Consider the following 13,403-nt stretch of genomic DNA (forward strand, 5'->3'; position numbering starts at 1 on the left):
GTGAGTCAGTGATTTGTTCGTCTGACAAATCTTTTTTGAAATGTAAATTTTTTTCTACGATTGTAAGCGTTTCCTGTACAGGGACATTAGTATAAAGATTTTTGATGTCTAATGAAAACAACTTGGTGTCTGAACTGTATTCTAAATCTTTTATTTTATGGACTAAGACGTGACTATTGGGAATGGAATAATTGTTCTCGAAAACGAATGATTTTTTCAGAGTTTCATGTAGAAATTGGGCCAAATCATGGTAAGCGCTATTCATACTATTAGATATCGGGCGTATCGGATGGTTAGGTTTATGGATTTTAAATTGAGACCGAAGTTTTGGGGGCTGAGGGTTCGTGTTAATAAAAATTTTCTTCTGAAAAGGTTTGACTAGAAATTTTGCGTTATTGATGGCTAACCTGACCAGGTGGGCGACAGGAAGGAAATCCGGCCACCCCTTAAAATTAACACGCCACATCCGGTCAACCCTAACAACAGACCCCGCAAGTCGGGATTAATGCTTGGAAAGAGAGTGTTATGTGAGTTATCATGTAAAATACTCATGTGAGTTATCATGTAAAATACTCTTCTACAATAAATGGCTGAGAACTGGCATAATTTGTGTGATGATAATTGCAATGACCTCTTCAGTGTTCGTGGGAATGGGACTGGATTGGTTTGGTGGTGAAATAATGAATGACAAGAAAGTTCCTGCACTTCCTTCACCATTCGCTGCTTTACTGCTAGACTGCACAAAACTCTCCCATTAAAGAATAGCTGGCAGTTGTACATTAAGGTGACAAAAGTAATGGGATGGAGATATGCAAATATTGGTGGTAGTATTGCATACACAAGGTATAACAGTGCAAGACATTGGCGAAGCTGTCACTTGTACTCAGATGATTCCTGTGAAAAGGTTTCCAGCGTTATTATGGCTGCACGACGGCAATCAACAGACTCTGAACACGGAATGGTACTTGGACCTAGAAGCACGGGACATCCCATTTCGGAAATCGTTTGGGAATTCAGTATTCCGGGGTATACTGAATCAAGAGCGTGCCGACCCGACAATATCACATTTCAGTCGTTACATCTCACCACGGGCAACTTAACGACCGAGAGCACAAGCGTTTTCGTAGAGTTGGTAGTGCTAACAGACAAGCGACAGTTGTGAAATAACCGCAGATATCAGTGTGGGACGTACGACAAACGTACAGGGCGGCGACAACTGGCGTTAAGGGGCTCCGGAAAGGCTCAAAATCATGAAAAGTTCAATTTTTACTTTTTTGCGTTTTCTGAATCTGCAGACTATTACCTTTTAATAGATATATAATTTATTCAATTCCGAAGACCCACTGTGGCGCTGTTAAACTGCTGTCAAATGGTGTTATTATTAACGTCCGTGTTCATCAGGTACATATTAGTGATGTGAGATAAAGTATGTGTTGTGGCTAACCTGTGATAGTTCAATATATATCGCTGGTGTGATTGTCGATTGTTTCATGTTTATTTACTCTGTCGTTATCTCGAAAATATTCGTAATTAATTCTGTTTCTTGAGTCTCTGTTTTGTTGAAGTATAATAATGAGTAAAAGTAAAGTTATTAGAAATCCTCTGAAGGCTTTTAAGAAAAGGAGAAATGTTGGAAAGCCAAAGGTATTTAGAAATATGGGAATGAAGATAGGTTCTAACATGGTACGAGCGATGCTTGCTTTAGACAAGGAACGCCTTCGGGCTGCAGACAGGGCTGTAAAGAGTCTAGAAATACAAGCAAGAGTAAACAGGAGGAGGAACAAGAGGAAGCTGGAGGAGGAGTTTGCAGAGGATGAAGATAATCCATCCTATGGACCTGGAATGCACTAAAAAGTTAATCCAATCTTTGTCGCTCGATTCCCAAAACTTTTATTTTCTCATACTAATTACATGTTTTCTAAGGATCTTCCAAACATATTTGTTTCAAACTTTCAGTAAATGTTACACAGTACCTTCTGCATAATTTAACACAGCCTTTTTCCAAAAAACTGTATATTTTTGAATATATAAATAAAAAATTGCAAAAAATGTGAATTTTCATTACAACTGAAAAAAATCATCTTTAATAACTGAACTAAAATTTTGTAAAATCCCTGTGTTAAGTTGTAGCCCATATTCCAATAAATAATCTGTAAAAAGTTCAACTTCCTACCTCAAATACTTTGTGAGGAAAGATATAATTTATAAGCGTTATTTTAACATTGCAAGTATAGGGCGTCCCGGAGCCCCTTAATGGGCTTAGGCAGCAGGCGACGGACGCGAGTGCCGTTGCTAACAGCACGACATCGCCTACAGTGCCTCTCGAGAGATCGTGACCATATCGGTTAGATGATGATTAATTGAAACCCTCAGCTCCAGACAGGTGGTGTTGATATACCTCGATGAGGACAGCTGAAAATGTGTGTCCCGACCGGGGCACGATTTTCAGCTGTCCCCATCGAGGTATATCAACACCCCCTGTCGGGAGCTGAGGGTTTCAATTAATTATCATTTATTTTAGAGAAGCTGCTCGGTCATCAATGATATCTGTTGTTTCGAGAACTATGCAGCTGGAACACGGTGAACTGGTCAGATGAGTCACGATTTCAGTTGGTAAGAGCTGATGGTAGGGTTCGAGTACGGCTCAGAAGCCAAGTTATCAAGAAGGCACTGTGCAAGCTGGGGGAGTCGGCATAATGATGTGTCTGTGTTTACACGGAATACACTGGGAACTCCGATCCAACGGAATCAATCATTGGCCGGATATGTTCGGGTAGCCGGAGAGCATGTGTAGCCATTCATGAACATCACGTTCCCAAACAACGATGGAATTGTCACTGGGCCACAATTGTACGTGACTGAATTCAAGAACATTCTGCACACTTCAAGTGAATGATTTGGCCAACATGATTCCCATCGAACATTTGTGGTACATAATCGAGAGGTCGGTTCCTGCACAAATCCTGACAGGCTACAATTTCGCAATTATGGACGTCTATAGAGGCAGAATGGCACCACATTTCTACAAGGGATCTCCAGTGACTTGCAGAGTCCATGCAACATCGAACAGCTGCACTACGCCGGGGAAAAGAAGGTCGGACACGATATGATGAGGTTTCCCAGGAGGTTTGTCACCTCATTGTAACCCGTTACCCTAAACACATGATTAGGTATTCGAAATTTCTCATGACTCTAATATGTCAAAATTATGCTACTAGTTTAACGTCAAACCTTGCGTAAAAAAAGAAATGAACGTGTGTTATACGAAAATATCATCTAAGATATAATGCAATGGACAATTTGTAGCAGATTTCCGTACTTAAGACTGAAATGTGAACATGTTATAACGTGGCATTATTTTAAAAATGAGTTTGTTTTCCGTTATGTGATTTTCTTTGGTGAAACTGTTAAATTCTAAGTAAATATCTTTAAAAAATAGGTAAAGGCTTTTTTAGTCAGTGCTTTACAGAGTGATATAGATTTTATGGGATTCAAGGTTTTATTTTGTATAAATTGGAGCTCGGGTACATGGAAATGGAAATAATCAGCTTTACAAAGGAAATTGTCAATCATGAGAGTGCTTCTGTTCGTGACAAAACGATGGCAGAAGGGCAGTGTGTAAGAGATGTGGAGATGACAGCAGAGTACCGGGTGTGTACGGGAAAAGGCCGGACAGGTGGTAGAGTAAAGCGAGTTTAGGGCGATGACGCTCCGTGTCCGCCGACTGCAGGGCAGTGTAGCAGGGAGAGGCCTCACCTGTCGCTGCGCTTGTAGCTGTACTTGTAGCTAGCTGTGGCTGTAGCTATAGCCGCCTCCACTGCCGTGTGCTCCCGCGACGCTCGACGCGTCGCGACTGTCAGTTGTCTAACTCGGCTGCCGACACAGCAGGGCGGTTGGAGGGGGGAGGGAGGGGGAAGCCCCGGCCTGCCGGCTGACCACGTGACCGCTAATTGTAAGCCGCTCGCGCTGAGCTCCTTAACCGCCCGCTTCCGACTGCTGGCGCCGCGGCGCAACTCGCGGAAGACTCAAATCCAATTTCTGGCGTCCTGTTTGCACGGCACGCCCAGAATCGATATTGCCACCCTGACGCAATATCGCTTTTCCGTAAAACTTGTTTTTTACGCGAATTTTATCGAAACATCTCTCGCAGTAATATAATCATACCTGGGTACAAGACCGTTAATCCGTCAATTGTTAGGTAACGAAGTTAACTTTTCGTGTAACGGGTTAACTTTAACGTTTATTGAAAAATGGAAAACAAAAACGGACACTTTAATTTCCGTCAATTTTGTTCTGAGTCCGTTAATCGTTAAATAGGTACCCACTATTTATGACAAAAAACAGCCGCGCCGCCCGAGGGAATCGTGTTCTGACGAGCACGGGTCACGTACGTGTGTGACTACGCCGAGGTGCGTGCGACTGACGCAAACAATCGAGTGTGAGCGAGAATAATAACTAGATGTTGGCTGTTTATTGTTGTTTGTTCACGGAGTTCGTGTTAAGTAACTGTGGAAACTAAATTATGGAATCGGATTCTAGTTCTACAACTGACCTAAACCCGTGGCCGCATTTAAGTGATGACGTTAATTTTGTATCCAGATCGGTAGAACTTCTGCTTTTCGATTGAAAACTGTGCTTGCCTACAGAAAATTAACAATTAGAGCTCACACTTCCAGCCTTCTTTCGAAACAACACGTATGGAGAGTACATGAATCACTGTATACATAAATTCTTCATTTGTGTGGCCATACTGTCCGTTGTTGCTTTACAGTTCTTGAGGGTATTTTTGTTCTGTCGTTAAAACTACTAAAGGGCGTGATTTTTTTCACCAGACACTTTTCGCTTTATTGATGTAAAGCATCATCAGTGGTGGTGATTTTCGCTTGATTTCTCGCTTACATCGGGAAATGCCGTCTGCTAGCACATCGTTGTTTTTGTGTATTATACACTGATAATTTTGGTCTAATTTTTAGTTGTTCTGCAGCACCATCCATTTCTTATGTTTTTCACAGCACACCTTTACGCACACCACTGATTTTGTTTGTTTTTTTTTACTTCTAAGCACAGCCACAACACAAAGTTAGAAGAACATAAGATGACGGTGTGATAGCAGATGGCACTTCCCGATATAAGCCAGAAATCAAGCGAAAATCACCACCACTGATGATGCTTTACATCAATAAAGCGAAAAGCAGGATCCAGTTTGCGTAATATGAGATTTCACTGCAGCGTTAAAGGGTGCACCACACAAGATCGCTTTCAAACAAAGATACTGGAAATGAATTGAACGTTGATTCAAAGCGCAAGAAAATAAATGTAAACAGAAACAGATGGTGGGAACATGTGGATAGACTGCTTGGAAACAAGACTTCAGAAATAAATGTTTGACTGCGAACCTAGAAGGTGAAGAGAGATGGCGAGAAATCGGAAGAGATGGTTGTGCCTTCTTGACCGGAACAGCTGAAATTACCCAATTCATCAGGGAAGGAGAAGAGTAAAACCCAGACTGACTGCTGATACATGTAAGATGTTAGTAGTATTAAAGTTAGTCTCCAGGCAGGCAGAGACGACACAAAGACAAAAGCATAAACGTTTCACTCCATTTTTCAATGTTTTTCGTAAAATTCATAGGTCTTGCACCAATCCATTCTCGTGCCACTACAAAGATGAATTAAGGATATAGTTGTGCCAGTGGCGGTGAGAAGCGAGCCAAATCGCAAAAACTGGACAAGGTTGTAAGATGGAATGGAATCCCTGTCATGTTAGATACAGAATCTGCAGTTTGCTTGGCCCCATATTAATGGTAATGTACCGGTGCTGCCTTGAATACAAGAGCAGTGCCGAATAGTTGGAGAACGCATAGGTCACGAACTCGTCTGCTACGCCGTAGGGATGACGGTTACCGCTGAAAAAACTGGTCTTTGGTTATATAGTTCTTATTTCATTAAACCGCTTAAAATAACCACTTTCCGAAAACCTATTTTCAGTTTTTTATTCCTATTATTTCCTGTAATTAATGAATAAATCGAACAAAGATTGAAAAATTCTGACTCCGCAGTTTCAACGCCCGGGTTCCCGGGTTCGATTCCCGGCGGGGTCAGGGATTTTCTCTGCCTCGTGATGACTGGGTGTTGTGTGATGTCCTTAGGTTAGTTAGGTTTAAGTAGTTCTAAGTTCTAGGGGAAAGATGAACATAGATGTTAAGTCCCATAGTGCTCAGAGCCATTGTGAACCTCAGTTTCAAGATAAATATAATCAAAGTATTAAACAGACGAATAAAAGAAAACGTTGTCCACCTTTCAGCGCTTTTCTCGAAAAGTGAGTAGTAGTTGAATACTACGAAAAATCACCAGCATTCTCCTACGGATTCACATTTTTTGAATCATGTTCTAATTGGCGATCATGCCACTGTTCCGACATTATGAATAGTCAGTGTTAAAGTGTGAAAACTGTTGTTGAAACACACCTTTTCCTTGTTAATTTGTTTATTTTCAAGGCTGCAAGCAGATAAAGACCTGTTATATTGACACAGGCAGCAGATCAGCTGATTTGTATTTTTATAGTAAACTATGAATCAATCGTCAAGTTGTAAGTTTTCTCCTAATATCATATCACAAGTCTGTTGTGGCTGCTCTCGTTTTAAAGCAAATGGAGGATTGTACTTCATAGCTTCCGCACTTCGTAAAATACTTCCAGATTACGGATGGTGCCATTCGGTACTACAACTGATGTCCGACGACGACAGCGAGAAACTAACATATACGAGGTCTTTCAAAAATTTCTGAAACATTCCCAATTTCGTGCCAATGGTGTGTGGGAGTGAAATGCGGTAGGCATCCCTGTACACACCTGTGTTTAATGAGTTACTGCCGGAACTTTCGTTGTTGTATGTCTGTCCATGGGCGGTGACCATTTGAACAGCGGCACACTAACAGTTTGCAAACTTTGCCTTTTCGGAAATGCTTCCACCCAAGGTCAGAAAGCCAACGATCATATTCTTTCGGATGTCAGATAAATCGCTCCGTTTCCGCATTACGACGACGACGGCTGCAGTGTTTTCCGTGTCGCCCCGAGACACCTTCCACTGTTAGTGCTGCCAGCTGCCATATACAGGGCTATTACAAATGACTGAAGCGATTTCGTAAATTCACTGTAGCTCCATTCATTGACATATGGTCACGACACACTACAGATACGTAGAAAAACTCAGTTTTGTTCGGCTGAAGCCGCACTTCAGGTTTCTGCCGCCAGAGCGCTCGAGAACGCAGTGAGACAAAATGGCGACAGGAGCCGAGAAAGCGTATGTCGTGCTCGAAATGCACTCACATCAGTCAGTCATAACAGTGCAACAACACTTCAGGACGAAGTTCAACAAAGATCCACCAACTGCTAACTCCATTCGGCGACGGTATGCGCAGTTTAAAGCTTCTGGATGCCTCTGTAAGCGGAAATCAACGGGTCGGCCTGCAGTGAGCGAAGAAACGGTTGAACGCGTGCGGGCAAGTTTCACGCGTAGCCCGCGGAAGTCGACGAATAAAGCAAGCAGGGAGCTAAACGTACCACAGCCGACGGTTTGGAAAATCTTACGGAAAAGGCTAAAGCAGAAGCCTTACCGTTTACAATTGTTACAAGCCCTGACACCCGATGACAAAGTCAAACGCTTTGAATTTTCGGCGCGGTTGCAACAGCTCACGGAAGAGGATGCGTTCAGTGCGAAACTTGTTTTCAGTGATGAAGCAACATTTTTTATTAATGGTGATGTGAACAGACACAATGTGCGAATCTGGGCGGTAGAGAATCCTCAACGCATTCGTGCAGAAATTCGCAATTCACCAAAAGTTAACGTGTTTTGGTCAATCTCACGGTTTAAAGTTTACGGCCCATTTTTCTTCTGCGAAAAAAACGTTACAGGACACGTGTATCTGGACATGCTGGAAAATTGGCTCATGCCACAACTGGAGACCGACTGCGCCGACTTCATCTTTCAACAGGATGGTGCTCCACCGCACTTCCATCACGATGTTCGGCATTTCTTAAACAGGAGATTGGAAAACCGATGGATCTGTCGTGGTGATCATGATCAGCAATTCATGTCATGGCCTCCACGCTCTCCCGACTTAACCCCATGCGATTTCTTTCTGTGGGGTTATGTGAAAGGTTCAGTGTTTAAACCTCTTCTACCAAGAAACGTGCCAGAACTGCGAGCTCGCATCAACGATGCTTTCGAACTCATTGATGGGGACATGCTGCGCCGAGTGTGGGAGGAACTTGATTATCGGCTTGATGTCTGCCGAATCACTAAAGGGGCACATATCGAACATTTATGAACGCCCAAAAAAACTTTGAGTTTTTGTATGTGTGTGCAAAGCATTGTGAAAATATCTCAAATAATAAAGTTATTGTAGAGCTGTGAAATCGATTCAATCATTTGTAATAACCCTGTATAAGTGGTTATTGCACGTTGACGTCGAACATAGGGGAGGGTCACGCTAATGTGACTGGACCGTGTAAATGTTCGCCGACAGTGTGACACCAGCCCCGAAGTCGTATCATATTACACTGGATAAAATAACCTCAGAAATCAGCGAATGTATTACTCTAACAGATTCAATCATTTTTTTAATAATTATGTAGCAATATATGTTGCCATGTATTTCAAACACATTATAACAAAAGAATAAGAGCGGCAAATAGCTTACTGTCGAAACCAATGAATATCATTTATCTTAAAATGGGCATATTATTTATTAACACATTTTTCACCCTGAACTCCAAAACAGTTATTAAAAACTACTTTCAGCAAAACCAAATTTTACCAATTTGTCTGTGGAGGGCCCCAACTCTCCTTTTGTTAAGCGATATTCCATTCCCCCAAACCCCCTCTCACCCCCCTTGACCGACTTCTAGAATTGCCCCTGTATCTGACAGTTATTGTTCAGTGCTATATTCAGTAGAACGTTCTGTCACACAGTTTGCGAATTTCGTGATGGCAGAGTTCGCGGAGCCACGTGTCTACATTAAATTTTTGTGTGAAACTCGAGAAAACCTTTACAGAGATACACCACGTCGGACGGAAATCAAAGATGACCCACGTTCAGGACGCCCTTCGACGTCTACCGACGACGTTCGTGTTAATAACGTCATCGAAATTCGTGCTCCAGGGACAAATTGTCAATCGATGGTACTATTGGGACGTGTTGCGACGCCTGCGGGAAAATGTGAGAAGGAAATGGCTGAAATGTGGCGAGGCAATTTATGGTTCTCGTATCACGATAACGCGCCCGCAAATTCATCCCTTTTGGTGCGTGAATATTGCACAAAAATGAAATCACTGCACTCACTCGTCCGCCGTACCCTCCAGACCTGCTGACTTTTTATTTCCAAAGTTGAAAACCCCTTTGAAAGGACGAAGATTTCCAACGATAGACGAGATAAAAAAAATTTCCGACGACAGATGAGATAAAAGAAAATCCGCAGATGGCTCTAGCAACGGCCCTGGGCTTTTATAACTTGAGCTGAAACGACCACCATGTTCTCCTCAAAGTACAGGATACTCATACTTGTTGACGTATCAGTCACCATGCTAGTGGAGACCTCTAATGAAATGTACTGAAGAATTTGTCGTAAACATGGGTGGCCCCTCAGCTGTGAACTGCACTAACCACTGCAAAAATGGTTTTCGCATGTTTATAGTTCCTAATGACCCAGAACGAAGAAAAAGACGGGCCATAAATTGCCGGAGAGACAACTGGGACCCAAGACCTGGTACTCAGTTGCGTATCGTTAAGTGTATGTTAATAAATGTAGTTATAAACATGAAACCAACTGTATACAGTTTTCTTCCGCCAGCCAAAAACTGTACGAAAGCAGTTCGTCTCAAAATTCATCGAGGCCTGAGAATTTTTAGTTATTGGCAAAATGGAGCGGAATATTATAAGCATACATACACAAACTCAATAATTCTTAAAAGGGCATGGCAGGACGAGTGATAATGAAGCTATTTCTACAGCAGATTGGTCACTGTGACGAAATCTGCACAACTAACGTAACTTCCAAATGCATGACACAGGCTTAAGTGCTTTTATGATATAGTAGGCGTGTACATTTTGGAACCACGTGTTTCAGAACTGCTATTACTTCCTTATGTTATACCTAGGTAGGAGGCAGAGCAACGAAACTATTTCAGATACTTCTCTGTCGTTTCTTCGTTGAGTTGTACTGTCTTATCATGAAGTACACAAAATGAATACTGGTTAAATGACAGATGCAACTATTGATAAACATTCGTTTCACTATACAACAAAACTGGCGCATTTCTTAAAGTACGTACTTACAATTAAAAAATAAACATTACTTTTACAAGTGCTTCTATACAGGCAAAAACTAACAAATAGGCATAGATTGTTACTGCGTAACATCCATATTTGAAGACATGGGTACCGAGTTCTTACCTCTTTACGTTTAATGTTTACAACCTATCGCTCAACTTCGGAGTCTACGTTTGTAAGGCTGTGTAAAATTACATTTAAATTTTTGTGTTTTATGAAAAGAGCATTCTAAATATCTCGATACAGATTAACTACTGTTCGGTTCACTTCACTTCATACATGAAATATCACATATTTTATAGGAACTAAACGTAAAAGGGTGCGTGAGTACGTTAACTACCCACAAGGTAAACACTGCCGGAAGCTCAGAGTCGGAAATTCATGGCGGACGATCCAGTTTGTTATATAGGAGCTCTAGTGTGAGGGCAGAGGACACAGCCTGCTTGCCCGTCGCCATTTCGAATGTCGAACCACTTTCTTCTTCCACCTGTACGTATGGATGAAGCACCACGTCAGCATCGCAGCATTTCCTCATATTAACCTTTCTTAAACAGGGCAACGTCAAACAATGTCATTATGGGTTACTTCGGCACTAAGTCGGCCAGCGGCCTTGCCGCAGTGGTACCACTGGTTCCCGTCAGATAACCGAAGTTAAGCGCTGTCCGGCTGGGCTAGCACTTGGAGGGTGGCCATCCAGTCTGCCAAGCGCTTTTGGCAAGGGAGGTGCACTCAGCCCTTGTGAGGCAAACTGAGGAGTTCCCAGAAATTAATGCACCGCAGTTTTTTCTTCAACAACTCTTTATCGAACATAATGAGAATTACACACACGAAAGAATGGTGTTTTATCTACACACCCCATTTTTCCATGTAATCTCCATCCCGTTCTATGGCCTTCCTGCAGCATGTCAATGCGGCACCCCACACGTCCAGAATTGCTACAGACTGCCTCCAGGATCACCCTTTTGAGTTTAAACAGATCCGCTGGCCACCAAACTCCCCAAACATGAACATTATTGAGCATGTCTGGGATGCACTGCAAAGTGCTGTTCACAAGAGATCTCCGCCCCCTCGTACTCTTACGGATTTATGCACAGCCCTGCAGGACTCATGGTGTCTGTTCCCACCAGCACTACTTCAGACATTAGTCGAGTCCACGTCACGTCGTGTTGCGGCATTTCCTGCGTGCTAGCAGGTGTGTGTGTGTGTGGGGAGGGGGGGGGGGCAGGGGGCTGCACGATATTAGGGTGTGTACAGCCTGTCGGTACCAATTCTTGTCCTGGTGGCGGAGCCTGTGCTTCATTGTGGTCCTCAAAATGTCTTTCGTGAATGGCATCCTGTAACGGTCCAAACAAGTGGAAGTCCGAGGGGGCCAGGTGAGGAGTGTAAGGTGTGACAACCGTGCGTAATCTCCCCGACCGCTGCAAATCGTGGAGCTCCGCCGAACCGCCTTCTGATGACCTCACCCTCCGTGCCCAGCGACTAACTGTACTTCTGTCGACAGCAGATGCTCCACAGACTTTGCACAAACGTTTTTGAATATTCCCCACACTTCCTTTCCCTGCAGTAAGAAATTCAATGACGGCACGTTGCTTGTAACGTACATCACCTACAGACGCCATTTTGAAACTGTCCTGCAGCTACGCTATCTGTCGGAAGTGACGGAAACTTGGCGCGCTCACTCAGGAAACTTCAAATAATACGTAAGTAAGGTTTCGCATTCGTAGCATTGTTTTCGGCTGAGAAAAGAAATGCGGTGCGTTACACTCGGGGCAACCATCGTCCTAGGTTGAGACTTAGCGGCTCCGGTCTCGTAACGGTGTGCAGAGCGGTGTGCTGACCACATGCCCCTCCGTATCCGCATCCAGTGACGCCTGAGGATTACACGGCGGCCGGTCGGTACCGTTGAGCCTTCATGGCCTGTTCGGGCGGAGTTTAGTTTCAGGCACTAGGTCGCCGTTCAGGGAGTTCGGTCGACCTCCAGATGAAAGATAAACCCTTATAGCTACGGACGGTTCCCAACTTACGGCTGAAGTCCCTCTCTAGTGTGGCCTCGTCCAGTCCCGGCCTAGCTGACAAGCCAGTGCGCCACCGCCATGCTGCTCCCAGCCCTTCTGCAACAACAACAACAGCACAGACATTAGACCAATAACACCACCAACCAAAGTAATACCTGTATACACCTCAAAAGGAAAATTACAATCACAAAAAAATACTGCAACGGAGCCTTGCACAAGAAGAATCTGTATTCAGAACAGGACATACGACGCGTTTCGCGATTCAGCTGGCACACTTCTAGATCTTGTAGAAGGGACATAGTGGATCAAGTTACACATAGAAATTCATGTCCGGAAACGTCATCCAACGACGCTACAGAGTGTCAAAGATATAGGCGCCGACGCCTGTTAATGTATGAATATAGAGGGTGATTTCGTGATAATATTACAAACTTTCCCAAACGATGGTAAAGGATAAATGATAGTTTCAATGTGAGGTGCTCGTCCCTGTATGGGAAACGACCAAATAGAAAGTTATAATCGGAAATCGTTCTGATACATCTGACTGTGGAATACACGTAGTGGTCAAACCAGCAGATGTCAGACAATCGGATCGGTACCAAACGTTGTATGTCGATAGAGTATCAACCAAAACACAGGTTTACTTCGTGCTATGTGCTGTCGTCAAGTAGAGCATGCGTAAATGATAATTAAGAGTAACAGCACACTTACGGAGGGAAGGAAACGCGTTTCTGTTAGCTACCAAAATTAAGGTCTCTGGTAGAACGCTGAACTGATGGTCCCGAGATCGAAACCCACTGGCGTTGGTTTCTTTAAGCAGTTTACACGTGAAATTGTTATATGAGAGGACATTTTTCTGACACGCGAAAAGGCGTTTCGGAGTTTGTAGCAATGTTCTACTGGCAAGCTGCTTTCGCTTCGTTTGTTGAAAGTAGCAAACTTATGGCGTACCTTTGTATATTTAACACTACACCTAGCTGCCGGCCGCTGTGGCCGAGCGGTTCTAGGGGCTTCAGTCCGGAACCGCGTTGCTACTACGGTCGCAGGTTCGAATCCTGCC

The 13,403-nt window shown here is 43.4% G+C and overlaps 1 protein-coding gene across 4 annotated transcripts in view; it reads right to left on the reverse strand.

Moving 5' to 3' along the window:
- The window catches only part of LOC126210263 (1-phosphatidylinositol 4,5-bisphosphate phosphodiesterase), a 421,472-nt gene that overhangs the window by 302,291 nt on the left and 105,778 nt on the right, over nucleotides 1-13,403 (reverse strand). For 2 of the 4 annotated variants that reach the window (XM_049939453.1, XM_049939454.1), the window contains exon 2: nucleotides 12,353-12,439. The gene's annotated coding sequence lies outside the window, so the exon portion shown is untranslated. Of the gene's footprint in view, nucleotides 1-3,756; nucleotides 3,878-12,352; nucleotides 12,440-13,403 lie in introns of those variants that run through there. The other 2 variants (XM_049939456.1, XM_049939455.1) reach the window with 2 other exon arrangements.

This window comes from Schistocerca nitens, chromosome 10, assembly GCF_023898315.1.
Source record: "Schistocerca nitens isolate TAMUIC-IGC-003100 chromosome 10, iqSchNite1.1, whole genome shotgun sequence".
In the NCBI taxonomy this organism is placed as follows: domain Eukaryota; kingdom Metazoa; phylum Arthropoda; class Insecta; order Orthoptera; family Acrididae; genus Schistocerca; species Schistocerca nitens.